Genomic DNA, 27,955 nt, shown 5'->3' with positions numbered 1-27,955 from the left:
AGTTGAGAATAGTGAGGAATGTGGCATTAAAGTAAGTGACAGCTTCATCTAGGGGGGAAGTTTTTTAGGGCTGACCAGTTACATGCCTTTAGTTCATTGTTAAACGTATTGAGATCAAAGTTTTTGTTGCTTTATAGATATATATATATATATATATATATATATATATATATATGTGTGTGTGTATATATATATATGGGTCTGTTTTGAAATCATGAATGTCATATGGTCGAAACCATATGTTAGAATTTCTAAAAAGCTGAAAATAACAAATTGGCAAAAATCTACATTTTTGCAGGCTCCCCCATGTGGGGGACAACATCCCCCACCCCCCCTGCAAATTATATATACTAAATCTGATATCATTTTAAGTTGGGGAAAAGGGTAAATTCCCAGATCCCCGCTGTACCACTATTTCCTTACAAATCCTGATGAAGATCCATGGGAGAGACAGCAGCAGCATAGCTAGCTATTCTGATTCCTGGTGCCAACCTCCAATCTGCTATTCCCCTCCTCAACTTAAACTTGAGGAGCAAGAACAAAAAAATAACTCCATCCCCTGATCTGGAACTCCGAATGTAACAGCATGCCAGGTACATTCACTACAGTCTATTCTCCCAAGCAAAAAATACACTCTTCTTTAATTTTAACCTACATTTGTATCAAACAGTTGCACCAATTTATGTTGTGATACATATGAAGAACTAAAATGTTTCAGTTCCAAAAAAAACTTTCCTTTTTAAGCTTGCTGCAATGTATCAAACAGCTGCTATAATTTAATTTCAAACAAACATTAAAAATAATCTCCTTTCCTTTTCAAACTGTAACAAACTGCTTGCTGAAGTATACTCCTTTTCAAACTGTACCAAACTGCTTGCTATAATGTAGCAATCAACTGCTATAGTTTTTGCCAAACACAAAGTAATAAAGTGCCTTATTGGCACCTAAAAAAATCTCCTTTTCTTTTTAAACTGTAGCAAATTGCTTGCTAAAATGTAGGAAGCTGGTGTTGCAGTTTATGTCATATAAAAGCACTAAGTGCTTCAGTTCTGATCACAAATGTAAAACCGGCATTTGAATCTAAGTAATGCACTGAACTGAAGACCGGACCAATCATCTACTAATCCTGTCCACTAGTATTTTGCACCCAGGGAGCTGCCCTGTTACCCACAGCTAAACTACACTTCTGGTTGACAGCACCAAATAAGTAAGGCTGTGGGACACTCCCATTATGCCCACTCTCACCATGTTTACTTCTGGCAATGATGTAAAAGTTGGATCAGGAAGTAAGGAACTGTCTGGCGGAGAGGAGTAAACTGAGAGAACAAAGTAGTCTGAATATCTCTCTTATGAATGTGTTGTCCTTTTGACAGATGTTATGGCAATGCTGCCATGTCTGCAAGTAAGAGAGACTTCAGACAGATGTCAGGGTTAGAGTTTCACCAAAAAAAAAAAATGCTGATTATACTGGTGGAGAAAGGGACATTGGAGAGCATTGGTTTACCATGTCCATTATGAGGGAAAAAACTTGAGGATACAGGTCTAACCAATGGTTAGATACATGAGAATGAATGATTGAATGAAATGAATTGTTAAGATTAAAACACAGTGAACTAAATGAACAGAAAAGATCAGTACATTAAGAAGGAGAACAGAGTTGGTACACTATACTGTTGATGTACTTTCCATTATGCAATAATTAGTACTTGGGGGAATGATTATGGAGATTCAAGAATGGTCTAGCAGATGCATTTAGGAATGCAAATGGGGATTAGGAAGAGAAGAGTAAGGATGTTCAGAAGACTGGGATGCCATTAAGAACTTGATGCCTTGGATCACATGATGGAACTGATGAGTATCCATGTAATCATGTAATTCCTTCTTTAAGGTATAAACTGATGGGCCAGGTATAACTGAGATGGAGGGGAATATTCTAGACACTTGGATGCCTTCAAGATATGAAGTTGTCATGTTTCATAGTATGAAAGATACAAATTTTTATTGAGAATCAGTGTCATCTGATGCTCAGGATAAGGACACCAAAAAGTGGTCTTTTAAAGCTCCATATATCATGGTCTCCTCAAAGATAAAAAGGTAATAAAACACAGAGAAGAAAGAGATGATGTAGTCTTTTGCTTTAAGAAAACCCTTAAAGTTCTTCAATTTACTTCATGAAGAATCTTTATACCTTTTCCAATTGGATTTGGTAGTGTGTGAATGTGTTACAGAACAGGGTCTTATATTCTATAACTGGCCCAATAAGTGCAGTATAGAAAGGGTCAGCTCTCAACCCCATTGAGGAAGAAGTGGACTGTTCACATGATTTGAAAAATGTAGTGACTATATAGGTACCAAAATTAAGGTCATCATCCACAAGGACTGCAAATACTTTAATTTTAGCTTTTTTTCCAACAATATAGAATAAAGCTTTTTTATTATCTTTTGACACTGAAAGCAAGGTGATGTCTACTATACCATTTCTGTGTAATGTTAAGCACCATTTGAAGGGATGTGGTGTCAACATTGTTGTTTCTGCAATGTCTCAATAAGCATAGAGCTAATGGACTTCTAGAGAAAACATGAGCAATTTGACTCCAAGGCAACTGTAATGTAAATGAAGTTTAATTAAGTACAGAACTGAGGTGTATGGAATGTGTGTAACAGGAAGTAAATAAATATATGTATTAGTTACACAATAATTATCAACAAAACAATGAGCTGGGGTTGTTTGGAGTGACGGTTGAAAAATATTGAATCTACCTATCTGCCTTGAATTAAGCATGGTGCATCAATCCAATAATAATTAGAAAACTCTGTGGTAATGGGTAGGCCTAAGTGCTGTAAACCAATAAACACATAAAGTCAATAATGAATAGTTGAAGGGAACAGAATCATGGCAGTACAGAAAACTTCAAGTAGAACTATTTGGGGAAACTTGCAGGCAACTGGAGAGAGCCAAAAATGATTAAATCAAAAGTGCTTAGATAAAAATCCTTGAGACTTCTCTATCTCTTGGCTAAGATCATGTGTAGTACCTGTTCTTATCAATTTAAAAGAATTACAAAAGGAGAAATGAGTAAACTAGAAGCACTTAGATAACACAAAATATGTTATCTGGAAATAGTAGAGGAGTAACTACATACCTGCATAACTGCAGATACTGCACTAAACAGCACTATTTAAAAAACACAGAATTCTATGACTTTAAACACTTGTTTCACCCAAATATTTCAGGATATAGTATGTGGGGGAAAAATTTTTAACACAGAATGTTAAGAAGTCAAAGCACATTTCAGGACATTGTCATGACAACTGTTGCAACAACTATGATAGCTCTAATGTACCTCTAATGTACCATATTATTTAAATGTAAAATACAATCAATATTATTTGACAAAATGTTAGTGAAACAAAAGGGTAAAATAAAATAATACTTACTTATGGAAACAGTGGCTAAAATATTTGAATAAAAAGTATATTATTTTCTTTGAAACACACAAAATCAGATATTTATTATATTGGTCAATGTTGCAGTAGCCTTGCTGGCGTTATTGTATCCTAGTACCCCACATGATCAGACTGGTCTGTTTAACTGATATGCCAAATGGCTATGATGTCATATGCAAAGGATGCATGATTAACTGATATGCAGATTTGCCAGTGGCATCATGACACTTTTCAATAATGGAATGTCACACTTAAAGAAAGCACTGAAGAATGCATGTGGTGAGGGTTAAGTGAGGCTGATCTTCCCCTCACAGAAAGTAATTTCTAATCCAATTCTAATTAGAAATACCAATCCAAAGGGCATTAGTTTTCATTCTAGGCATGATTGTATCCTAGTACAGAAAAATAGAATTTTGTGATAGTCTCTTTTTTTAGAAATTGATGCACAAAACATAAGCAAGTAAATGGGAACTTAGCTATTCATATTTGTCCATTTGATGAAAAGTAGGACATATCAGTAAAGGGTTTCTGAGATAATGGACATGCTATGGTTGATTTGAAGTTGCCTGGTACATCCACGTGGTTAGTAGACAGTGATTCTTTGTCGGGCATGAAGGGAAAATAGCAATAGTGCTTATCTTCTGAGAGCTGGAACCATTCCTTTCAGTGTCTTGTTTATTTTCATACTTTGTTTGCTCACTAGGTACGTGAACTAATCCAAAGACCTGTCCCATAGCCTCTACTCCTGTATCTTTATACTGTGAATACTATTTGGGTAAGAGCAGCCTGAGGTCATTGTTGACTCTTCTTAGTTAGTGGCTAGAGTTCTTGAGATCACTGTATTCTTCACTGGGGTGATATTTGTTCTCCAATGAGTGTCTTCTTTCACAGGTTGTACTACACAACAGAACTTACTACTGTATGCATTTTTCTGCATAATCATATCCTAGTACCCCTCATGTCACAGGTTTTGAAATGAGTATTTATAATTGCCAGCTAAATCAATGTTTATTTCAGTATTTATTTCCCTGAATTAATGTACCGAATTCCTAATAAATATTCATGAGGCCAGTAAGGAAATTCCCATGATTATTCATTACATATTTGTACACATCACCAGGTGTTGGATAGTGGGTAGACTATGCGCAGACCTTGCTACTGCACATCTGTGTCGGGTAGTAGGGTACAATAAAGCCACCTTGTCAATATCGGTTATATCTTGCAAAGTATATAACAGCCAGCAAGCTGAACTTTACTGTCAACAAACAGTATACTCCTGTGAAGCTTTCAAGGATTGATGGTCATTTTGTACCTTCCTTTGCTGGGCAGATAAGTTTCCTTTCAGGAAAAAAAAATTGCATTTTTTTTTTTATGTTTTATTAGTTTCCTACTCAAGAAAGTCATTTTAAAACTAGGAGTTTTGTATTTTAATGGACTTTTTTTCTGTCAGTTTTAAAAGTAGGTTATAGTAAGTAAAAACATATTTTCTTGGAGAAGTTGCATTTATTTTCCCTTTGTGGGGCTGGCATAGTGTTTTAAACTGATTTTTACTGTGTTTTTCTGTCAAAAAAGTAAGTTTTGTGGACTGGTAGTTGTACTGGTATTTGCTGCTTGTTTTCCTCTGAAAAAGAGGCACCATTTTTGGCTTGACCATGGAACGGGCTACTGATCTCATAGTCAGTCCTTCTCCCAGCCAAGTTAAGCAAACAGCCTTTGCCAGAGTAGGCTAGGAATTTGCCTCAGCTGCAGTTGGGTGATTCCATTGTGACCATTTGGTACACCTCAGACCCCTCATCTTCTGGATCCCTGTGGTGTAGCACCTACAGCCACCATGAACTATGAATTAGTCACATTTTCTGTGGCTGTTTGAGCTCTATAAGTGGGCAAGGGAGAATCATTTCTGTTGGTCCTGGGAGACGGAATGGGAAACGTTTTCCTGTAGTTTTCCTGTTGTGTCAGAATCTGGTTGGCTGCATTTTCCCTGTCAAAAAGAAAAGAAAACCAAGCATGTATCTATTTATCTATTCCTACAATTTTCTTTGGATAGGAGTAGTTTACCTAGTCTGGCTGAGGGACTAATTGAAGCTATTGATATTTGTTGCAATGTAGTTTCTGATAAAAGAAAGAGGGATTCCACTTTTCCCAAAGTGCTTCAAGATTCTAAATCTGAACAGGAAGATTTAGAGATGTATTCAGCCTTTTTCCTCAGATTTCTGATCATAGCTCTCAACCTTCCATCTCCAAAATGAGGACCCCAAATGAGGTATGTTCCTCGTAATGAGGTACACTTGAGAGGTATGTTTCTGATTATACCTCTCAATTGCCCAGATTTTTACAGATGTGTAGACTTATGCCTCTTATTTTTGGTCTGTCCCTCATAAAATTTCTGTTTTTCTAGGCAAATCTTTGAGGATTGATGCCAATAAATAATAAGAGAAATTTGAGTTTCAGACTTTATACAGAAACTGCATGCTATTATAAAGCCTTTTAGTATATTACCTTTCTAAGTTTATAAGAGCAATGCTTAAAAATGGTCCGTTTTTTGGGGCTTCTGTCGCTCAGTTATTTTTGGCTTTCTCCTAATTTCTTGCACTTACTGGTTGAGAGGTATGTTTCTGATTCAGACTCAGAGGAGAGCAGCACATTCTCTGATTCTTCCTGTGGACGTTTTTCTTTCTCTAAGACGATAGCTAGAATGTGCCAATGTTTTCAGTGGGACAACACTGAGGTTTCTCAAGTCACCCAGAAAATGCTATGAGTTGTTACAGAAGGATTTTCCAGAATTTTCACCTATTCCTTCTATTCTGTTCTGTTTGCTTTAGACAATGCATGTGTTACTGCCTGCAATTTTCCTGATAGTCAGACAGCTGCACCTAATAAGGCAGACAGGATGGGTAAAGATCCCCAGTCTTTTATATGTTATGCACTAATCCCAAACCTGACCCAACATCAATAGTTTTAGTTGACCCCAATGCTGTTAAACACTTAGTCAATTCCAATCCTACTCTTTCTGATAGGGATGGGAAAATTATTGATTGGTATGTGGAAAAAGTGTATACTTCTGCAACTTTGATTTTCAGAATTTTGATTTGTTAAGCTCATGTGTTAATGTTTGTTCTGACAAATTGTGAAAGTATGAGGAATGTTTTATCTGCAGTTTCTTCTTGTGAGGAAAAATCTGCTTTAAATAACTTTGTTTCTTCTATTGCAGATGTTACTACTCATTGTTTGCAGTGTGTGTATGACTTTGTTAATACTTCTTCCATGCCTATAACTACTGGTACTGTTTTAAGGAGGTTCTCAGAACCTCCAAGATGATATTGAAAATGAAATTTTAAATTCTCACTTGGATAATGATATAGGGCTGGATTCAATAAAGACTATACTAAGTGTACACGATATGTATTCAATAAAATTCTTGTCACATTGTTTGTGCCTTTTAGTCACTCAGAAAGATTACACTAAGTGTACATGTAGTCTACACTGTGTGGTAACTTTTATGAATCCCTGTTAATATTTAAAACTGCAAGATTATCAGTAAGAAAACTAAAATTAGGAGGAAGAAGGTGTGACTTATGTCTGTGTTGTCTGTTCTCTCAGAACAGTGTACACTTAGTTTAGGTGTTATTGATTCCCAGGAATAGTCTTTGGCTTCTGTGCTGCAGAGGTGATCAAAAAGTGAGATGAAAGTACAAGCTGATCCAAGGAGCTCTAAGATTTTTCTGCCATCCTTTTCCAAATTGCTGAAAGGATTTTCCATTTCCTTATCCAATTTTGGAAAAAAGAGATTAAACTGTCTGATCAAAATTCAAGTAAACAGATATTTTAGAAGAAATAGCAAGGGGATTCCAAAATGAAGTCTCAAACTTCCCAAAACTAAAGACAATCCAACATGTCTGAATGACTATTCAAAAGACTTTCTGACTCCTCCCACCTTGATCCCCACATTTTCTTCTTCTTCCAGAAAGTCTGAATCTCCATTTTTCTTTTTAGCCAAAGATTGTTTCAGAGAAATGGGTTCTGAAAATCATTAATCAGGGTTAAGATTGCATTAGAAGGAAATTCCTTTCCTCATCCTTCAGATCAGACAAGCTGATCCAGTGATTCTACAGTGTTTTAGCTCTCCTTTTCCAAATAGTGTGAAGATATTTTATCATCTCATCCAGTTCTGGCAAAAAAAAAAACAGAATAAACAGTCTCAACAAAATTTAGGTAAACACAGATTTAAGAAGAAATGACAAGGGCTTTCTAAAAAAAAAGTCTGGATCCTCCTCAAATGATGGAGAGTCCAACAAGTCTGAATGACTGTTCAAGAGGCCTTCTGACCCCCTCCTACCCTGGCCTCTTTTTTTTCGTCCAGGAGGTCTGAATTACCATTTTCTCTGTGACAATAGATTGTTTCAGAGAAATAGGTTCTGAAAAACATTTGTCAGGGTTAGGATGGCAGTCGGAGGAAATTCTTCCTTTCAAGGAGCTCATTCCTCATCCTCTAGATCAAACTCAAGATCAAAATCTTTTGTTTCTATCTGTTCTTCATCATACACTGTCCCAAGGAGTGATAGAATAAGTTCCTCCTTCCCAGGTGGGGAAAAGATTTTATAAAAGGGTGCTCCTTGTGCCAAATAAAGAAAATGTTTGGAGGCCAGTTCTGGATCTTTCTTTCCTAAACTGGTTTGTGATGGTGCCCAAATTTAAAATGATGTCAATTCATAACCTGCCACCTCTTCTTCTTCTTTCAAGTTTCCTGGTAACATTAGACATGAAAGGTGCTTATCATCACATCTCTGTTCATCCAGACTTCTGGCATTTCTTAAGGTTTTGTGTGTCTGGATCACATTATCAGTTCTCTGACTTACCCTTTGAACTATCCACTGCACCAAGAGTGTTTACAAATTGTCTGCCTTCAATAATAACTCATTGCAGGCTGTGGGTTATCCACATTTTTCCATATTTAGATGACTTGCTTACTTTTTCAAGGTGTGAGGAATTTCTCTCTATTGAGTGACAGATCTCTTACACAAGCTGGGATTCCAAGAAAAGATTCAAAAGTCATTCTTCACTCCTTCACAAAGGATTGTGTTCCTGAAATGTCAGACAGACACCACATTTAAAGAGGTTTGGTTCAACAGGAAAATATATCTTTATTTAGAACTATATCTAAAGTTTTCCACTCAGACTTGTCACTGCATGGAAATACCTCAGGATTTTTATTCTCATGGCATCTGTGATTCTTATGATACCCCTGGTAGGACTCCACATGAGAAAGGTACAGTGAGATATGAAATATGTTTGGTCCCAGCATCAACATTCTTTATATTTTCAAATCCTAGTGCTGGGGTTTGTAAAAAGAGATATCTTTTGGTGGAGAGAATGGATATCCTTAAATCCAGGTTTCCAATTCTCCCTCCCTGTTCCAAGCAGTCAGTCAACACAGACACTTCAGATTTTGCTTGGGGATCAGTATGCAGGTGGTGTGGGATGCCAAGGGCAGATTAAATCACATACATATTAAGGAGATGCTTTCCTTGATCAAGGTACTCAATTCTCTGAAACATCTTTGGCCCTCGGGACTTGTTGATATGGTTACAGACAATACTACAGTCATGTGGTACTTCAACAGACAAGGGGGAACCAGGTCATAGCATCATTGCAGACTAGCCATGTTAGCTTGGGATATAGCTTCACAGCACAATCTCACTCTACAGGCATTCTACATTCCATCAGAGCAGAATGGTGTAGCAGACAAACTGAGCATGACCAGGGCAGACCCTCATGAATGGAAAATATATCAGGGGGGGGTCTTTCAAGATTTGATCTATCTGATGGCAGTTCCTCAGTTAGACCTTTTTGCTTCTTCTCTGGATTATCAACTGGCATGATTCTGTTCCAGAACTCCATGCAAGAGGGCCTGGAAGACAGATGCCTTTTCTTTTAATTGAATAGGAAGGTTTCTGTATGTTTTTCAACCCTTTCCACTAATATCCAGGGTATTTCTGAAAATTCGGAAAGAATCCCCCAGATCATTGTGGTGAATTCCTTCTGACCCAGGCAACTGTGGTTCTTCCTTCTTTTGGAAGTGAGAAGGGACAATTACCACAAGCTTTGTCTCAGACTGAATCTACTCACAACAACAAGGGTGTTTGATACACCCCAACTTTAACTGAATGCATGGATGATAGGGTTTTAATTTCTTTAGACACCTGTTTACTGATGATGCGTAGCAGGTAATAATGGAGGCAAGAGGTTTTGTAGTTGGTGCCAACAACATAACCAGCACCCATTCGGGGCTAGTTGTTCTCTGGTTTTACAAAATTTGTGTTAGTTACTATAATATGGCCTTTCTTACACGTCTGTCAAGGTTTACTTATCAGCCATTTCAGCATGTCTGCCCATGGATCCTACTCTTTCAATGCAGTCTATTGTGAACATGTTTTTAAAAGGGGGTTTGCATAAGAGGCCTCCAGGAAAACTGGTGGCCTCTCCTTGGGATCTTAATTTTGTGTTAGAGAAGCTAACAGTTGTTCCATTTGAACCACCTACTCTGTCTGACTTGAGGTTCTTAACATGGAAATCAGTTTTATTGATTGCTCTGACTTCTGCAAGAAGGGTATCCGAGTTGCAAGCTCTTATGGTGAGTCAACCCTATCTCATTTTCCAAGGGGACATGATTTCTTTGAGAACTAATACTTTTTATGTTAAGGTGGTATCCAGTTTTACTTTAAGATAAACTTCCCATCTCCCCATTTTCTTTCCTGAAACTAAAAATGAAGGAGAAAGGATACTCCATACCTTGGATGTCCACAGACAACTCAGGTACTATTTTGACAGAACTGAATCTTTCAGATCTTTGGATCAATTGTCCATTTCCTGTAATGGTAAGAAGAAGGGGTGACCTATGTTAAAGCAGACTGTTTCCAAATGGTTGTTTAATGCTAATACCTTTTGTAATGCTCACCATAACAGAACTATTCCAGGCAGGGTCAAGTCTCTCTGTACCTGGACTGTGGCATCATCTATCGCTTTTTGAAAAGGGTTGGATTCTAGAAGTATTCTAGAGTCTGCTACTTAGTCCTCTGTACATGCTTATACAAAGCACAATAAGACTGATTTCTTCTCTACATCTAGATCAAGCTTTGTACCATTTTAGAACCATTGCCCAGGAGCTCCTGAACATTTCTCCTCCCATTTCCCAGATGTATTAGTGATGATAATCTACCCATATGGCTAAAGCTACTGCAGCAGTTATCAGTATTATGAACAGAGTACAGCTGGTGTATATTTAAAATTTAGAGGGAAGGATCGGCATCCACAGGTTGTCAAATTACAGTTGGCCAACCCTTGTTGCCAATTCTTCCATTGTGTAAGTCCCGGTTCAGCGAATGCACAGTGCAGTCACACAGATGAGTTCAGTCTTGTAACTAGAGGTCAGGGTACAGTGGGGATCAGGAAATTTACCCTTTTCTCTACTGTAGTGAGATCTTGGAGTTGGAATATGTAATATGCAGGGGGTGTGGGGGGGGGGGTTGCAATATCATCACGTCACATTTTGTCCTGTGTAGGACTGGATTCTATAGATGTCGAGAAAGGTTGAATTCGCATTTAGACATGTGCTTGTGACATTCTGACCTTCTTGACATTTCATGTTCAACATTTTAGTCAAAATTTCAGGTAAGACAGTCTTTTGTGTGAAAACTATATAATAGTAAACCAGTCCAGCTGTGTAAGGTGAACAGCAGATGTTTGAATGATCAAGTAAAGCAGTCCAGCTGTGTAAGGTGAACAGCAGATGTTTGAATGATCATTACTGCAGTAGCCTCTCCCTCACTCCGTCCATCTTGTTTTTTGTAGTGTTTTTTATGCCAGGTTATGTACTTTTATTTTTGTTGTTCCTAGCATTGTCCTTTCAGGGCTCAGCCTGTCTCTGTTTTCTGGCAGGAAAGCCTTGTAAGGCTTTGTGCCCAAACTTGTCTTTTAGTGAGTGCAGCTGGAGCTGCCTGACAGTTTGAGTGCGTGAAAGGTACCCTGAAGCTTTGGTGGGTAGCTGTTATATTCTTGGCAGAATGTAACCCGTATAGCATATGCTACTGCAGCAGTGATCATCTGAACATCTACTCTTTAGGTAAGTAGAATTTACACAGCTGTACTTTATCTTTGAATGGCATTAGCACTGTTTTTCATGTGGTTTTGCACATTTACATACATTCTGCACACTATCAGCCTTCTTGATATGTGCAACATTTATTTTCTATAGCCCTGAAGCTCCATGGTCTTGGAGTTGGCATGTAGGCATTTTCCATGCTTTTTCATATGAATTAGCCCTATGCACTGTGTACAACAGCAATGCGTTCTGTCCAAACCGATTCATTAAAATACTTTTGAAACAACAATGTTTTTCCTGTTGGATCTTTTATATGCTCGAAGAAGGTTCACTTTAGAAAAGTCTGAGAGGTTCTGAGAGAGATGGTGTGTTTTTTATAATAATTTTATGTTTATAAATGTTTATAGAATAGTTTGCTTCATTAAGTCTTGTTGTCTTATTCCTATCATGGAGAGCTATGTATAGACTTTTAAACCATTGTTGTTGGTTTTCCAGATCAATTATGAAAAGTAACTCCACTGCATTTCATTCATGAGTTTCTTTGGGTAAATTAAAGCTCTAGTGAGGGTATTTGGTGCCTGGAGTGACATACCCATTTTGCACAATATGATCATGCCTCTTGTTGGCTGTTCTCATTGCCCCAGCACCCCCAGTAGTTATAGATTCATTGATTAGTACTAAGCTAACTGCCCTTACAAGCCATCTTAAGCCTAACCGTTTATCCCTTGTGAGACTCAAACCTTGCACCTTGTGTTTGTAAGGCATACACCTTAACCATTAGGCCACCCTCCCAACCCCTTGATATTAAACTCTTTGATATTACAATATTTTAACATCAGTCCAAGGCCCAAGCATAAGTACCTGCCAACCCTACAACACAAAAGTCCCTTTCCTTATAAAGGACAAAATATGGGGTAGAATGCTCTGCTACAATACTTAGAAATATGTAAATGCTCTCTTCTGTTGAGGCTTTTGTGAAACCCCTACACTCTTATAACCCTTGCATGTTGACAGTAAGGAAAACACAAATGTGTAAATATTTTTACGTTTTTTTTACAAATCAAAAATGGAAATCTGAGGGTATATTCTATGATTCTCTTAATCATTTTCTAGGTGAACCCCAGACCCCCAGTGTAAACAGCCAGACCCATGTTTTTATACCCTGTAAAATTCTGAAGGGTATCTTAAATATGTAAAGAAACAGACATTTTTAGTTGGTCCATTGCACAAGTAGGACCCATATAGACTATGCAGAAATATAAAACATTATCATACTCACAAGTTCCCTGTCTCATCTCTCTTCGCCCACCAAACATTAGAGGCCAGGCAGCAACTTGTCCTTTCAGGTCATCTATCTCTGTAGCAACACTTGTATAGAGAATATTTATTATTTATTTATTTATTTATTTTACATTTGTTGACCGGACTAGTCTAACTGGATATATTTCAATTTTCAGTAGAGGCCCGGGGAGATAAGCTCCAAGACAGAAACAAGAAAAAAACAAATAAATAACAACAAAAGTCATATATACAATGCATGTTACAGGTTAACACAGAATTTTCAGCAAGGGCAAAAATCATAACAGTGCAAAATGCAGGTACAATACAACATAAAAAAGTTCCCTCAATAATAAGTATCCATAGAGGTTGGAAATAGTGTAATTTAGAGGGAGATGGTATTTATAGTCAATAAGGAAGGTATAACAGTTCATGAGTAGTATGGGGTAGGCAGAGCCAAGTTTGAAGAGATAGATGACTAGTCAGGTTTAGTACAGGGGCATAACCAGTGTGTTCTGAGGAAAAGATTCAGTCTGTTTTTAAAGAGTGATGAAGAGGGAAGTGAGGAACGGTCACTGGGAGAAGATTCCAGGATTTTCCAACAGCATTGGAGAAGAGAGAATCCCCAGCCTTGTTGTTAGGTTTAGAGGTGTGCACAAGAAGTTTGTGTGATGACCGTAAAGACATCAGATTATTATAGGGGGTGATGAGGGTAGATAGAATAGGTGTGTTTCAAGGTTTATAAAGAGTGTTATGGGCAATGGTTAGTTGGTGGAATTTAATCAGGTTTTGTAGTTCAAGCCATTCTAGCTGCTTTATATTAAGTGGGTTCTAAGTGGGGGTTCCTGTAGCAAATCTGGCAATGTTATTGTAGGACATTTCCAATTTGCTGAGGTTATTTTTAGATAGATTAGTAAAAATGGGTGAGGTATAGAGGAGTGTAGAGATTAGATGAGTGTGAGCTATAGTTGTTTTGGCTGTAGGTGAAAGAAAGGGTTTAATCCTATAGAGAGAGCCACGTTTTTTGTTAACAGTTTTTATAGTATTGTTGATATGGATGTCAAAGTACAGATTGTTGTCAATGGTAATACCAAGTAGTTTGGTGGTTGGGTCTGGTGATATAATGGTACCATTGGTGGGTGTAACTGAGAAATTAAAAGGAGAGGACTTGTGAGTAGGATTGGAGGAGGAGTTTAGTTTTATTGGGCTTCAAGAGAAGGCAATGCTGTGTGAACCATTGTTCAACTGTGTTAAATACCTTTTGGGTAAGAGAGTGATGTTCAGAGGTGGATGTGGCTGAGCATATCAGTGTGGTGTCATCAGCATATTGTATGCATGTGGCCTGGGGGATGGCTATATGGAGGTCATTAATAAATATGGAGAAGAGGATAGGTCCTAGGATGGAACCTTGAGGGACACCAAGGGTAACGGGCAGGAGGGTGGATAGAGTCTTGTGCCATAGTACAGCCTGTTAATACTGGTATTACATGACATATCTACTTGCAACTTATTTCCAGAAGTGCTAGACTATTTTCAGATTTGCACAACTCTTCTACAAAATATGGCTAGATTTTTACATTTCTTTTGTGTGTGTTGCAATCTTGCCAATATCCTCCAAGCAGTCACCCCTGGTTCACACCTGAACACAGTCTTGAATACATACATTGGACTTCAATGGTACACAATTTTATATAATCATCATCATCATCATCCCCCTCTCTCATTTTTACAATGGGCATCACATCAGCTGTCAAGAAACATTCTCCTGCTTTCTTAAACTACCATGATTCTTTGTATCTGGTCTTCCTTCACACCATCCACTCATCTCTTAGTTGGACATCCTCATCTACTCTAACATTCTCTCTTTTTTCTTCTGCTTTCCTGCCATTGTGACCAAATCACCATAAAATTTGACTTCTCTTCTGATGTACTATTTTCTTCATCTATCCTAGAGTGTTATCAGGCCCTTCATCTCCATCATCTTAAACTTCCTCAGCTGCTCTGCCTTCACTGACCAGGTTTCTGTGCAATATAGTAGCAGCTGGTTACATGACTCTTTTGTATACCTTACTTTTCTGTTTTTATATAATTTGTTATATTAGATAGCATGGACATAATATATATATATATATATATATATATATATATATATATATATATATATATATATATATAATGACAGAGATACAGATATAGATGTATAGATGCAGACATATTTTGTGTGTGTGTGTGTGTGTGTGTGTGTGTGTGTGTGTGTGTGTGTGTGTGTGTGTGAGATTTGACTTCCTTGATCTTAAATCTTATTTATACTTAAGAAGATTATGACATCAGTTGCAAGTGCTAAGGTAAACAAATGGCAAATGAATCACACAAATAAGCTAAAGAAAACTAAGCACAGCTGGAAAGACTGCTCTTTCCCAAATCCCTGAGGTCAGAAACTTGTTCTGATGCCACTTTCAATTTTCATTTCATGGTTCAGCTGATACTATAGCTGCAGCTTTAAGCAGACAGAAGTATAATAATTTGCCTCAGGATCCATACCATCGAGGCTCAGGCAGTATCTGCAATACATCTCTGTTATTTTATCTGAAATTGTTCTACAGACTTAACTACTCACAGAAAAGAAAAGAAAAGAAAAGAAAAAAAGAACTGATAATCAGCTGATGTCTGAAAGAACTACCTCAGCTAGCTATACATAGCCATTTGATTAACCCTTCCTGTGAACACATTCAGTCAAAAATTATCTGATGTCGTTCCATTTCCTGTTGCAGTATTCTTTAAACTTGGGATTCCTACTTTGGGTAGCCCGACATCCGTCCAGTATACAAAAGCCTGCTGTTGCTTTAAGGTACGTAGAACATCGCATGTATGCTCCTCACATAGCATAAGGCATAAAGGTGATGTGTGCACCATCCTCTGAGATTCCCTGCCGCCAGTCCGGATGCATCTCTAAATCATTGGTCCGAGTGTCTATGTCTTAACCGCCAGTTTGAATGCATCTTTCGTTCACTGGTTTGAATGCTCATGTCTTCTTGCTGGTACTGAGACATTGCAGATAAGTACTTTGTTGGGGTTTTGTTTTTCTTAGCTTTTTTATTGCTTTTGGGGGTGTCATCCAGGAAGGGTAAATGCCAGTGCGGGAGACAGATTCCCTATAAAGATGACCACAATAAGTGCCTTTTTTGCCCAGGAGCTTTCCACGACCATGCAAACTCTTCTATTAGTCAAGCTTTCATACTTTAACCCTGCATAGTAGGCTTAAGTTTCTTGCTAAGACTACAGTGGAAGGAACTTCCTGCCCTGAGAGTTAGCTGTTAGGGAAGACGATTAAAAAACTATGGCTGGAATCTTCCAATGTCCAGCCTCTACCGAGCGTGTCTGCTGAGGTCGGTGAGAACCCAGAGGTTCACCCAACCTTGTTGTTGCATTCCTCTGCCGTGACCAGGTTGGAGGCCTGCAAGAATCCGGCTTTTAGCACATCTGATGAGGCTTTGCAGGCATCAGTTTCAGACATTCAGTGAGAACCATGGCTGATTTTTGCAGAAGAGCCTAGGGGAAGAATTTTCTACTACTGTTACTGAATGCTGTCCTGGGTCAGCCCCTTCAAAGTTTTATAGTGTGGATGTTCCTTTAAAGAAGAAACAAAAAACTAAACCTGTTTCTCCTGCTCTTAGGGATCCACAGAGTGAGTGGTAGACCTTTACTCAGTGGTTTGTTTAATGCCTTGATGGCATTAAAACCTCCTCAGGAGTTTTCTGCTCCAATGCCCTCATAGTATTCAACTCCCCTTAAAAGGTCCAGGGAACAGCATTCCTCTGAGGAGGAGTCGGATTCTATTGAGGAATCCCTTGCTTACTCTTCCCCAAATTCCTACTCCTTTAGACTATGGGTCAGATGAAGAGGAATCTAATAGTCCTGATACCCCCTTGAAGAAATTTCATTTGGGGACACAATCATTAGAATGATGGAATGTTTTAAGTGGGATTGTGCTCAGGTCTCTGAAATCCATAAGAGGTAATATGAGTTGTTGCAAATGGAATTTCCAAAACCTTCTCCTATTCCTCCTATTTTGGTAGCTTTGTTGGATGCTTTTTTCAATGCCTCTAAAGCTACTGAATCTCTGCCCCTGTTCCCAGGAAGCCTGACAGGTTTTTTAGGGTGCCTGGGTATTGTAACCTTTTTAAACATATGTCTGCTGTTGACCCCTCACTTGTGTCTGTTGCTTGGGTCAAGCACTCTCAATTACTCCTTTTGCCTAAGTTACTGCCTTCTGATAAAGACAACAGAACTGTGAAAAAGCTAGGTAAGAATGTTTATACCTCAGCTACCCTTGCTTTTAGGGCTGTTAATTATCAAACCCATATGTCCAGGTATGTGTTGGGTCTTCTTTCTCAGGCTTGTCAGCTTATTTCTGATCTCCGTGACTTTGAGGGTAAAACATCGGCTCTTTTCTTGTTATGGATTTTCTCTCAAGTGGTCCGTCATTCTATCAAATATAGTTTTGATGCAGCAGATGCCTCTTCTAGAGCTGCTGCTTTTGGTTCAGTGATGAGGAGATATTCTTGCTTAGGCATCAACCTTTACCTAATGATACCAAGGCTAAGCAAATGGATGCTCCTCTTGATAATAAAAATTTTGTTATGGGGAAGCAGCTACTGGTTTGTTTAAGTCCCTTCAGGGTAAGGGGAAGGCCTTGCAGGAGCTCAAACATATGTTTGTCTCTTCTGTGTCTAAATTTGAGAGAAATTATCCCAAGAAGCCAGCCTTTGTTCACAGTCAATCTCACCCTCCTTCTAAGGGCAAGAAGTGGCAAGTGGGCTCTTCCTGCTAAGGCTACTCAGACTTCAGGAATTCAGAATAAAATAAAGCACAGGCTACCTACTGGCCTGTGGTTTGTTTTATTATATTTTTGGTGCTTTGTTTGTGGTTTCAGGGATTCAGAAGTCTTCCTTTCCTGATAAACCAGGTGCTGTATGACTATCCATCTCTTCCCAGCTACATTCCTCTTTCTCTTTGCCTTTCTCTTGCAGTTTGACTTCAGATTACTGAAGATTCTTGGGTTCTGTCCATCATTTGTCAGGGGTATTTCATGGTGTGGAAATCCCATCCCCCCCTTTTATGGGCATTCATAAGCTTCCTCGGGAACAACTTCCTTTTTTGCAAGAGGTTATTCAAGATCTTCTCACTCAGGGTACTATTCAAGATGTTCCTGTGTCCCAAAGGAGGAGGGGAATTGACTCCAGAATGTTCTACTGCCCAGAAAAGAGGGTACTTGGAGACCATTTCTAGACCTCTCTCATCTAAATACCTTTCTGAAGGTTTTCACCTTTCATATGCTGTCCCTTCCGACTCTTTTTCCTCTTTTGATCCCTTAGACCTATGTGGTGTCTCTCTCTCTCCCATGGATGCTTAATCTCCATATCCCGATCCATCCCCTTTTCAGGAAGGTTTTGCATTTCTCTTTTGCTTCCTGGCATTTTCAGTTCTCTGATTTGCCCTTTGGCCTTTCTACTAGCCCAAGGCTAGTCCCCAAATACCTTACTCCTGTGATTGCTTTTTGCAGGCTTCAGATGATCCAAATATTTCTTTACTCAGGGGACCTACTGATTCAGGCATCCTCTCCAGAGATCTTTTTGCAAAATCGTCATTTTGCTATTTCCCTTCTTCAGAGCCTGGGGTTCACAATAAACTTCAAAAAGTCTTCTCAGAATCAGGTCTTTCTGGGATGCAGGATTCAGACAGTGCCTGTGCTGGCATCTCTGCCTCCTCCAAAGGCCCTAATTCTCATCTCCTTCTTTTAAACTCTTTTTCCTCTGGCCTCCATTACAGCCAGGGAGTTTCTGAAAGCTCTGGGTTTCATGGCATCCACCATCCCTTTGCTTCCTCTGACCATACTTCACATGAGAAAGTTTCAGTGGTTTCTGAAGTCAGTTTGGCTTCAACACGCACATCCTCTAGACTTTGTAGTTCCTCTTCTTCCTTGTGTCAAGAAGGAAGTTCACTGGTGGCTCCAGCAATTTTCTCTAAATCCAGGGGTCTCTTCATCCCCCTCTTCTCTCTCAGGAATTGTTCACAGATGCTCAGACATGGGATGTGGAGCAGCATTTAGCTCCCTAAAGCTACGGGGTGTGGTCGCCTCTTCAGCAGAAAGAGCACATCAGTGTCAAAGAGATGGGAACTTTTATGTTGGCTCTTCACACTTTTTATCCTCTATTTTTTTTCCAGGGTCTCCCAAGGTATTCATAGACAATACCACAGTTTTGTGGTATATCAACAAACAGGGAGGAACAAGATCTTACCTTCTTTGCTGGTTGGCACTCCTGGTATGGGATCTTGCTGTCCAGTTTCAAGTGACTCTTCAAGCAGTTTACATCCCTTCAGGCCAAAACATTGTGGTAGATGTTCATCATGTTACCCTGCTGCAGTCATCACACTTGGGTTATCCTGCCGTCAGGCAGTCCCGCAGTCGGCCTGAGTTCCAAAGTCTTGGTCCGGTGTCGGTTGCTGTCGCTTCTTCCCTGATGTCAGTGCGCCAGGGGTATATAAGAGGCATCCGATGCCATTTTCTTCAGTCTTTCTTGCCGCGCGGTACCCGAAGCAGAAGCAGTTCGCAAGTGCCGGTCGGCCGACACCTGAGATTTTCGATTCAAATTTCAGTCCGAAGTCTTCAATAAAGCTAAGTACCCCCATTGGGGAACCTTTTCTTGCCTCAGTCCGATGTCAGAAAAAGTTAACAATTGCATTTCTTGTGGGAAGCAAATACCTCAGAAGGACTTCCATTCTTATTGTATTCCTTGCATAGGCCCAGACCACGATGTCACAGGGTGTCAGTTTTGTGCTAGATTTAATAAACAAACTATCAAACGCCGTTTTGACTTCGCACAACATTACTTTGGTAGGAAATTTAATTATATCATGCCGTCGGAGCAGCCGATGACCGGCATGCATAAAAAATGCAAGGATAAGGACAGGCAGCCTAGGAACAAGCCAGACTCCAAGGCCCCTGCTGGGCCTGTCGCCAGTTCTCCGGTTTTCAGTGAGGTCCCTACGCAGCCCCTGACGACCACAGAATTAGAACCCCAGACAGCTTCGGATTCTCAAGCGGAGTGTACTAGGCCATCGCAGCCATCTTCATTAGGCCATTCCGACACCGGAACAGAAGTAAATCCCGGTGCAGTAGAAACACCTTCGGTTGCAGAAGGTGTCTTCAGACCGACTACACTCACCATTAAATCTTATGCTAAGCTTAAAACTCCATTAAAACCAAAAAAGACTGTACATCAGTCTCCAGTTCAAGGCCCCATGCCTAAGAAACAGATGCTTAAGATGGCTGAAGATTTGATTTCCCTTATCAGTGGTTTCCATCCCCCTCCAGATAAAAGACCAAGACAAGAGGAGGATTATGCTTCCTCTGACCAGGTTTCTATTTCCTCAGATTCTTCTGAGGAACAGGATTACGCTTTTCCCCCTTATGAAGACTCTGATGCTGAAGACTCTATTCCCTCAGCATCTCCCCCTGAAGACTACTCCTTTGAGGAAACTTTACATACCATGAGGGAACATTTCCACTGGGAAGGCCAGGACTACTCTGATTCTAAGAAAAGGCTCTGAGAGTTCCTTTTACTACCCCAGCACAGACCACTTGCTATCCCTCCAGTTTTAGACATTGTGGATGATGTTTACTTGGAGTCTAGTCTAAATCCAGACTCTCTACCTCCTGCTCCAGCCAAACCAGACAGATACCACAGAGTACCTAACTCACACAAATTCCTTTATAAAAGCCCTGTGGCTGACCCAGAAACAATTTTCCAGGGTCCCAAAGGGGCTAAAGCTTCTATGGCTAAAAATCCTGTGCCCTCTGAAAGGGATTCCAGAGCCCTAGATAGATGGGGAAAGAAGATATACACCTCAGCTACTCTGGCTATGAGAGCATTAAATTGTCAGTTTCACATGCTGAAATATCAGCAATTCCTAATGTCTCAATTAAAACAAAAAATGAGCACACATTCTGAACAGTGTGAATTCAAGGAAATGCAGGATCGGTTGCATGCAGCTGAACAGGTGGGCAAACATACTTTACAATGTGGATTTGATTCATTGGAAGCTTCCTGTAAAGCAGCTGTTACTGGGTCTCTCATACGTAGACATGCTTGGTTAAAAGAACAAACCCTACCTGATCATGTTAAAGCAAAATTATTGGATACACCTTTACAGCAGGATGCATTATTTGGTGTCAAAGCAGAAGAGGTTTTAAAGAAAATGGAGGATAAGGCAAAGTCTATGCAGACGGTCAAGGATTTTTTACAGGTACAACCCCCTCGTTTCAGCAAAAATTGGCCAACAAAAAATTGGTCCTTTCCAGCTTCTGACAGATCACAGAGGGGCAAATACAGATGCCCAAGGGGCAGAGGTCAATCACAATGCCCTTACAAACCTCACCAATGGGGCACTGCTACCCAGAAAGGAGGAGAAGACAGGCCCCAAGCTAGCAGAAGACAAACACAATGACTCAACCCTCAAACTACCAAGCAAATCTCTCTTGGCAGCTCCCTTGGGAGGAAAATTAGCACTTTTTGCAGACAATTGGCACATCATCACAAAAGACAAATGGGTCCTAAACATTGTCTCACAAGGATACAGATTCCACTTTCATACCTTGCCAAGGAAAAGGAATGCCAAACCTGCCACCAAATCAATGGGCAGAGGCACAAAAACAAATTACAGCTCTCATGGATATGAGAGCCATTCAACAGGTACCTACACAGGAGCCAGGACAAGGATTTTACTCAAGACTCTTTCTAGTCCCAAGAAAGGACAAAGCATGGAGGCCCATTCTGGATCTTTCAATTCTGAACACCTATCCGCAAGTACCAAAATTCAAGATGCTAACACTACAGCAGCTTCTTCCCATGCTGGGCAAGAATGCTTGGCTAGTAATGTTGGACCTCAAGGAGGCATACCTGCATGTCCCTATCATACAAAATTACAGAAGATACCTCCGCTACATTGCAGGTTCAACCCATTATCAATTCTCTGCACTGCCCTTTGGCTTATCTACTGCGCCCAGGGTCTTCACAAAATGCCTGGCACCAGTAATTACATACTGCAGACAAAGAGGAATTCAAATATACCCATACCTGGACGACTGCCTTATTCAAGCAGAAAGCAAGGACATTCTTTTAAAGCATCTGGCATTTGTCAAACACCTTCTAAGTTGCCTAGGGTATACAGTAAATGAAAAGAAATCAAAACTAGTGCCCTCACAAAACATAATATTCCTGGGTTGCCAGCTTGAATTCAATGGCCCAGATGACTTATCTCATGCCAGACAAGCAACAACAGCTGACTCAATACTTCAAAATAATGGCAGCAAAGACCCAACTCCCTGCAAGAAAAATTCTGCAGGCCTTGGGATTCATGGCATCTTGCATACTACTAATACCATTTGCAAAACTGCATATGAGGAAATTACAATGGTACCTGAAAAGCATATGGACTCAGCAAAGCCACAGCTTGGAAACAATGATACCACTCATTCCCTGCCTTCAACAGGAGTTTCTATGGTGGGCACAGGCATGTCACCTCAACAAGGGTCAGCCTTTCACTTTACCCACAGCCAGGCAAACTATGACAACAGATGCATCGGACTATGCCTGGGGAGCACACATGGCAGGACAGTGCATTCAGGGCAAATGCACTACAGATCAAAGGCATCTGCATATCAATCAAAAAGAAATGCTAGCAGTACAGAATGCCCTAACAACTTTCAAGGACCTCTTACACCCAGGACATCTAATAATAAAGACGGACAATACCTCAGTAATGTGGTACATAAACAAGCAAGGGGGCACACATTCCTACCCTCTATGCAGGCAAGCAATGACCTTGTGGAACACAGCACTGTCTTAACAAGTTCAACTACAAGCACAATTCCTGCCAGGAAAGAAAAACACATTGGCAGACAACCTAAGCAGAAACATCATGGATCCCCAAAAGTGGAAACTAGATCCACAAGTATTTGCAATGATAACTCAAAAATGGGGATGCCTAGACATAGATCTGTTTGCCAACCCCCGAAACTACCAACTTCAAAAATTTTGCACAAGGACATTCCACCCACAAGTTTGGAAAGTGGACGCCCTCTCATTCAGTTGGAAAACATTAACAGTGTATGCCTTTCCTCCACTGCCTCTTCTAGCAAAGGTACTGCTGAAAGTCAGATTAGAGAGGCCACAAATGATACTCATTGCACCAGACTGACCACGCCAGCACTGGTATCCAATTCTAAGGAACATGGCCCAAGGCCCACCATGGATTTTACCACAAATTCTTCACCTGCTCACCCAGCGAGACAATCAGATTCTATACAGCCAGCTCACGACTTTAAACCTGGCTGCATGGCAAATTACCTAAACAACCAGCCAACACCTATATCCAAAGCTGTTATGGATGTCATTCTGGAGGCCAGGAGGCCCAGCACTAGGAAAACCTATTCAGACAAATGGAAAAGGCCAAAATCCCCTTGATCCCAACATTCCTTAGATTCTACAATATTTAACTGAGATGTTGCACAAAGGACTTTCCTTTTCATCTATTAAGATCCATGCTGTAGCAATTTCAGCTCATTACAACACGGATCCTCCTTTATTTTCACATCCACTCCTAAGACAGTACCTCAGAGGGGCTAAGAACATAAGACCGCCCAGGAGAGCACCAACACCTACTTGGGATTTCAACTTTGTTCTGGAAAAGCTTACACTGCTGCCCTTTGAACCAGCTTTTTCAGCTTATTTAAAATTTCTTTCATGGAAAACTGCCATGCTACTAGCAATAACTTCAGCTAGAAGAGTCTCAGAGCTACAGGCACTAGTGGCAGTGGACCCTTTCCTCATTTTTCATCAAGACAGAGTCTCTCTATGAACTAACCCTTCCTTTATGCCAAAGGTGGTATCCAGTGTGGCCCTAAACCAAACCATTCATTTGCCCACCTTTTTCCCAAATCCCCAGAACAGAGGAGAAAGACTCCTGCACTCTTTGGACATTCACAGGCAATTACGTTACTACTTGGTTAAAACTAAGGCTTTCAGAAAATCTGACCAGCTCTTTGTAGCCTATGCTGCAGGATCACAAGGAAAAGCTATCTCAAAACAGACCATTTCAAAATGGATAGGGCATTGCATACATTTCTGCTACACGCATCATGGGAAACCGGTACCTGCTAACATTAGGTCCCACTCCACCAGTGCTACAGCTACATCAGCAGCCTTTCTCAGGGGGGTGCCAACCAAGGATATTCTGGAAGCTGCATCTTGGAGTTCAGTGCACACCTTCACCAAACACTATCACTTACCTCTATATTCTAAGACTAGAGCTGGTTTTGCCATTGCAGTCTTGCAGGGCCTACTAGCTTCTTCTAACCCTGTTTAACTCCACCACCCATCCTTAGCTTTGGGATTCAACCCAAGTGTGATGACTGCAGCAGGGTAACACGATGAACATAGTACAGTTTTGTACCTACCATAAATGTAGATGTTTGAGTGTTCACCCTGCTGCAGTCCAGGTTACTCTCCCTCCATCCCCTCTGAACTAGCTGGACTTATCTATACCATTCTATCCTATACAACCTCTGTGGTGTATTTGCTTGCACCTGAAGGTATTGTTTTATTTTTATATGTACATTTTTATATAGCAATATATATATTTTGCCTACCTACTGGGGGCACCTGACATCTGGGGCAAGAAAACTGAAGAAAATGGAATCGGATGCCTCGTATATACCCCTGGCGCACTGACGTCAGGGAAGAAGTGACAGCAACCAACGCCGGACCAAGACTTTGGAATTCAGGCAGACTGCGGGACCGCCTGATGGCAGGATAACCCAAGTGTGATGACTGCAGCAGGGTGAACACTCGAACATCTACATTTATGGTAAGTACAAAACTGTACTATACTCTGAGCAGGTCCTTAACCCAATCTCACAAATGGATGCTTCACAGGGATGTGTTTCTGGGTATTGTCCAACAGTGGAGTACTCCTCAAGTAGATCGATTTGCCTCCCCTTTAAACAGATAACTTCTATTTCGTGCCAGAGTCCCAGGTCCGCTGGTGTGGAACTTGGATGTTTCTTTATGCATTTTCTCCCTTTCCTGACATTCCAAAGGTCCTGCTCAAAATTCAACAGGACACTCCCAAAATCTTGTTGGTGACTCTTTTTTTTTTTCCAAGATAGCATTAGTTCCGACTTCTTCTGCATTTAGCCAAGGGCAATTATTACAAGTTACCTCACAGGGTGGATCTACTCACACAAGACAAGGGATTTTGCATCCATTCCCACCTGTCCACTCTTCAACTGACACTGTGGGTGATAGGATTTTGATTCCACATAGACACCTTTTTCTGCAGGAGGCCAGGAATCCTACTACTAGAAAATCCTACCTATCCAAATGGAAGAGGTTTTCTATCTGTGTCTCTCTAGTAACCTAGACCCACTTACTGTAGATATTCTTTTGGTTCTCTCTTAATTGTGTGAATTGTTCAATGCTGGTTTGGCCTATTCTTTATTAAGGCCCACTTATCAGCTATCTCTGCTTGTCTGCCTTTATCTCCTCCTTTAGTTTTTAGATTTAAGGCTAAAGAATTTCTTAAAGGTGTCCTTAATATTAGATCTCACAGGAAGCGTGTTCCTCTTCCCTGGGATCTTAATTTTGTTTTGGAGAAGTTGACTCAGGCTCCCATTGAGCCTGCTGCTTCAGCTTCTTTACAACATTGTTCCTGGAAGACTGTTCTTTTGTTGGCTGTTACTTCTGCCAGATGGGTGTCTTGAGCTTCAGTCCCTTATGGCTTGTCTTCCTCTTTTGGTATTTCATAAGGACAGGGTGTCCATGTGTACTAATCTTTTTTTTATGCCTAAGATGGTTAATGAATTTTCACTTAATAAGTCTATTAATTTGCCTGCTTTTTCCCCCTCTCCAGAAAATGACAGTGAGAGGTTGCTGTATACTTTGGATGTGCACAGACAACTCAGATTTTATTTGGATAAGAGTAAGTCTGTTAGAAAATCTGATCAGTTGTTTGTTTCCTTTCATCCTAGATCCTTAGGATTAAGTTGTATCCAAGCAAACTATTTCTTCTTGGATCTCAAAGGTTAGTTATTTTTGTTATACTTTCAGGGTAAGAGCATTCCTTTTTCTGTATAGGTTCATTCTACTAGAGCTGCGGCTTCTTCTGGTCCTTTTTTCAAGGGTTTGGATACTAACTCTATTCTTGAGGCAGCTACCTGGACTTCTGTGCATACATTTACCAAGCACTACAAGTTGGATGGAGCCTCCAGAGCTAGAGATGGTTTTGCTAGGGCCATCCTTCATGGCTTTGTAGAGGGCTCTGCTGGTCCTTCCTCCTCCCAAGTTTCTTCTTGAGCTTTGGCACTCTCCCAGATGAAAAGAATACTACAACAGTGACATGGATGGCCTAGTACAGTTGTGTAAAACCTTACCATAACAGTAGATGTCCTTCCCTTCACTGTTGCAGTATTCACTCCCCCCCCTCCTCCCCCTTGTCCTTATTTCTTCCTGGATGTACTGGTTACGTCTTGGTTTTCCTTGGACTGGTGCTCTTACTGGGGCAATCACTTCTGAAGATGGTACATCCGGATGTCACCTTTATGCCTTACGCTATGCTACCATGCGTGACATTTGGCATACCTTAAAGCAACAGTAGGCTTTTGCATACTGGCTGGACATCAGGCTACCTGAGTTGGGAATCACAAGCGTAAAGAATGCAGCATAAGTGAAGGAAAGGACATCTACCATTTATCAAAATTTAAAAATGGAACTATTTTTTCAGTTTAGCATAAAACATTACCACTCATCTGATCATTTTAAGCAGGACATTGTGGATTATGCTAATAAATTTTCACACCACGCACTGTTATCGCAACAGCTTAGTTTACTGCATATTATTAATTCATTGGACACGTAAATAGTCAAATTAAGTCTTGAAAATCATCAGGCCACTGCCAAGCCACCTACCATCATAAAATATCACTTAAAAACAAACAAAATTGTTTGACATTTCATGAGTTTGTCTTGTGGCTCGCATTCTGGAGTCTTGTGAGACAACATTTTAGGTGCTGTTCAACTCAAAGCCATTCATTAATGCTGTTATTAGAAAGAAAAAAGTAAGGAAGATCTTTACAGTATTGAAAAGAGGGTGGAAGGAGGAAAAAAAAGTAGGGAGCAACCATTTTATAAATGAAAACGTGAAACTATACCACAAAATGGTGTGTGTGTGTGTGTGTGTGTGTGTGTGTGTGTGTGTGTGTGTGTGTGTGTGTGTGTGTGTGTGTGTGTGTGTGTGTGTGTGTGTGTGTGTGTGTGTGTGTGTAATTATACATATATAAGTATGTATATGCATTCTTATATAGATGTATATATGTAGAGAGAGAACTATACATTATATATGTGTAGCTATCTCTCTCTCTTTCTCTGTGTCAAGTTTAACTTAAAAAAATGCTTGTATGAGAAGGGATCTTATGCTGCTGGGCATTTTTTCTGATTTGCATTGAAATGTGTATATAATATACATATACATATACAGAATGAAACTCCCAGATGTTGACAACTATTTTGTCAACAAAACAGTCAACAGGTGTGCAAGATCAGTAATCCCTGCAGTTCAGGAATATGACCCTACCCCCAAGATTTTGTGATCTTGCAGCTAGTATACAAAAGTTAGCAGGGATTGTGGTGGTGCAGGATGGCTTACAACCCTGCAAAAAAGCAGTAGTTTTGTTTTGTAAGGTCCAGTGCTGTGCCTCAGAGCATGTGTGTTAGCGTGCTGAACTTTATACACACACATATATATATATATATATATATATATATATATATATATATATATAGATATAGATATATATATATATATATATATATATATATATATATATATATACATTCTCTTTCATAGAACCAGCGCCCAAAAAAATATACGCATGTATGAAGGTATATACAGATTTATTAATCATTTACCATGGATCAGTCTAGCAGACAAAACAACTAAAGCAGACCAGTTTTGCCCACTGGCATCATCAGTACAAACAGAGTAATTAATTTCACAAGTTTAACATTAGTACAT

General features: G+C 39.9%; 1 protein-coding gene across 1 annotated transcript in view; it reads left to right on the top strand.

Annotated features, from left to right (window-relative positions):
* LOC122812945 (bMERB domain-containing protein 1-like) overlaps positions 1–27,955 on the top strand; it is a 1,250,410-nt gene that overhangs the window by 989,826 nt on the left and 232,629 nt on the right. The gene's annotated exons all lie outside the window — the stretch shown is intronic.

The sequence above is a fragment of the Protopterus annectens genome, chromosome 10.part0 (genome assembly GCF_019279795.1).
Source record: "Protopterus annectens isolate FY-2018-M chromosome 10.part0, PAN1.0, whole genome shotgun sequence".
NCBI classification, from domain to species: domain Eukaryota; kingdom Metazoa; phylum Chordata; order Ceratodontiformes; family Protopteridae; genus Protopterus; species Protopterus annectens.
Note: the sequence above shows the minus strand (reverse complement) of the source record. Positions and strands in the feature narration are given on the sequence as shown.